Source organism: Rhinoderma darwinii, chromosome 7 (assembly GCF_050947455.1).
Source record: "Rhinoderma darwinii isolate aRhiDar2 chromosome 7, aRhiDar2.hap1, whole genome shotgun sequence".
NCBI lineage: Eukaryota > Metazoa > Chordata > Amphibia > Anura > Rhinodermatidae > Rhinoderma > Rhinoderma darwinii.
Window position 1 is genome coordinate 97,965,099 of NC_134693.1, and position 3,366 is coordinate 97,968,464.

General features: G+C 38.6%; 1 long non-coding RNA gene across 1 annotated transcript; it reads right to left on the bottom strand.

Moving 5' to 3' along the window:
- Positions 1 to 758: 758 nt before the first annotated feature.
- On the bottom strand, positions 759 to 1,842 carry LOC142657282 (uncharacterized). The gene is made up of 3 exons (XR_012849878.1): positions 1,388 to 1,842; positions 1,187 to 1,268; positions 759 to 1,099 (listed from the first exon to the last, which is right to left on the bottom strand). It is a non-coding gene; the product is annotated as an uncharacterized LOC142657282 (long non-coding RNA).
- Between the last annotated feature and the right edge of the window lie 1,524 nt (positions 1,843 to 3,366).

Here is a 3,366-nt window from a genome sequence, read left to right on the forward strand (position 1 = left end):
GTTAGTGCCCCGCAGAGGAAATTGCACAGCAAAAACTTCAGACGACACAGGTATAAGATGCTGAACAGAACTTTACTCCAACAGAGGCACAGTCTTCACGGTTATAATATTTAATACATAAGCTTGACGGTTTCACTAATAAATAGGCTCTATACTTGGCGGTTTCTGATTTAACTTGTGAGAATGGGACAATGTGTTTGCTATGGTTCAGTCTCAACTTAAACTTGTGCTGCAGAGGGTCTTTGTTCTCATATGAAATGCTGAGCTAGCGATACATCATTCAGGCTAGCAATACAAAGTATTTTTGGTTGATCAGTCACTTTGTAACTTCTGCCCTAACTGCCAATCTCAACTGGCAGCTCTCATCCTGCCCGTTTGTCCAATCTGAGATCTGTGGGGATTGTGTCACCCTAGCGGCTTCCCTGCTTAATGTGATTGTCTCCGCTTGTAAAGAGAGCCCAACATTACATTTTATGGAACTGAAATTTAAACAACTATCAAATATATCAATATTTTACATCTCCTGTCACTTTTTGTCCAACACAGGATCTAATCCAGTACATATGGCGGCACGTTCCATACTCTCTGTATTGTGTACATATGATACAATGTCCTGTCACCTACCACTGGATTAAACGCGATGTCACACAAATAGCACTGTGAATGGTCGGATAAGTGAATTGTATACACTCTGGTAAGTTGTAGCCGGACACGGAACACACTAATTAATACCAGTCACACTTATGGATTGATGTTAAAGATTTATTTAAGGTTTTTGTGGATCAAAATATATAATGGTAAAGATGATGTTATACAAGATCCAGCAAAAACGATGGAAGATGTCACAGTATATACTGTAGTATCAGTAAGTGGTTGGAAATCTGTATTCCAGAGACACAGGAAGAGATGACATGTTCTCCTGTTCTGGGCCTGGTCTTCTGGGTAACATTGATGCACCGGTAACCACACTGATGTCTCTTCTGTGACAGATGTAGAAAATTTTAAGTCTCGCCATTGGAATACTTGTAAGATGGCGGAATCTGCCCTCGGTTGTTATTGGCATTGATGTTGATGGTCTGTTTGTATCTGCTGACTTGTTCTGGGGGGAGAAGCGCACAATCCTATTAAATATTAATCATTCAGGCTGCTTAACAAATATAGAGGGGACATATCTAGAGGAACTTACCTTTCTATCAGCAATGATGGCAGCTCCTCCGGTCACAGGGAGTGCAGTTCTCGCCAGATATACTGCGGAATTGATGTTTATGCTGCAAGAGAAATATTTGCTATTAATGCTCTACTAATGTGTGTTGCTTAGCAGGCACAAAATATAGAAGAAGTTTTATTGTGGATTTTCCTATTTGATCCTGGCGGTTACACTACAAACCTTGAAGATGGTTGATCCAAGTGATGGGTTTGATCTAAAGCTGCGCTGTTCAGGCTGTTACAGGAACTTTCTGATGTTCTAAATTTTTATACACCTGAGATGGTAAATGTTCCTTAGGAGTCCTGCAAGATGGCAAGTAATGTCTTACATCAATAACAATGTTCCTTGTATCTATCATGTAGTTTCTGCCGCTTACGGCACTTTTCTAAAAAAGTGGACAGAGAGTAGCTGAAGCAGCAAAGCCACCAGCGGCCGACAATTTTATCATAATAACATGGATTATTAGTTATTAAGGTGTGGGCCTTTTAATAAATTAGGCACATTTTACTCCAACTTTTTTTATATTAAGACCGGTGTATGAAACGTCAGTCTTAATGAATTCCCACCAATCTATTATACTACATACACGCTTACAGTTTTCTTCTAAAGCCCATAACCTTCATTTAGAAATTAAAGAAATATCTGAATACAAGAAAATTGAACTAGAAGATAGAATGACTTATTTACAATTTCTTTATGTTGGTTGATAAAATAAATTACTGATACAGAGGAAGACTTAAGAGATGGAAGAACATTCTCACAGCAAACATAATAGACAAGTACAATGCTCTCACCTTATGTGCTGTAAGGACATGAACAGACGCAGCTACTTTTTTTGTCCTAACCTCCTAATGCCCTTCAAATAGGTCTTGCGGTCAAAGCGTCCACCAGCCAATGGGATGCTGGAATGAGAAATACATTGATGTAAGACATATGATAATGTTAGCAGGTAACCACACAATAATTGTTTAGTTTCACATCCTATAATCCTCCAGTACTGTCACCCAGGTATACAGCGGCCTGCCCCAAATTGTGAGCTCTGGCTATAAGGCCCTTGTAGTAATGGCGGCTACTGAAAGGATCATACCAACAACATGGAGGAAACCATGACTTACTTATCTGAACCAGGTCTGAGCTTTACTTCAAAGACGCCAAAAACGGGTCGGTGGTCTGAGGTCTTCAAAACAGGGCAAGAGTCGTATTTCAGGACTCGCACATCTCCCTCATATTGGCTTTTATACAACATCCTGTCCTGTAGAGGTCATGAAAATAACAAATATCATCAGTGCAATCATATTATAATTTATTTATAAACCTCATAGCATCATAGACTGAACATATTTTATTTAAGTAATATAAATTTTGAGACTTTGTTGCATTTAAAGTTTGACTTGGCCACACAGATTTAATGAAATTAGTATCTTTGAGCCATGCTAGGCGAAGACATATTACACTGGGAGACGATGACAAACTCACTACAAGTAAAATGGACTGGATGCTTTGTTCGTAAGAATTATTTCTCCATCTATAATAACAATTCATTACCTTGGGCGAGGGGATTTATTATATGAAAATCTATTCATGAAATGTAGTCTTTCTTTAGCTCTGTAGACCTGGAAATAAGATATCTTACCGTATATGATGGGACTCTCTGCTTTTCTGATGTATCGTAGGTGTCTGTGCCAATGTCGAACTTATATGTAGGAAGGAATTCAATGGTGTGCTCCTTAAACCCTACAAATATGGACCCTTAAAATAAAAAAATAAAAAAACATGTCAGTATTAAAAACATGTTCAAGAGATGTAGGGCTATATAAATAAATGTGGAGAACATATGAACCATCATGACAGTGATTTGTATTGATCTGTCGAGGTGTATGTGGTAATAATACAGGCTGAGAAGTGATAGAGATCTGTCTACTAGTAACTGTACCGTTGTTCTTGGCTTCATTCAGATGGTCGTGTTTGAGGAGACTGGACATATCTCTTCCTTTAATGTTCTTCAGAAGAGATTCCACGTTTTTTCTGTCCTCTTTCAGTTGAAAATTGAGGTCCCCAAACCAAAAAACTCGATCAAAGCGGCTGGTGACGTCCACTGTAGAATGAGATAAACACAGGACACAATTAGACCACGTGACTGCATTAGAGTCAATGGAGAT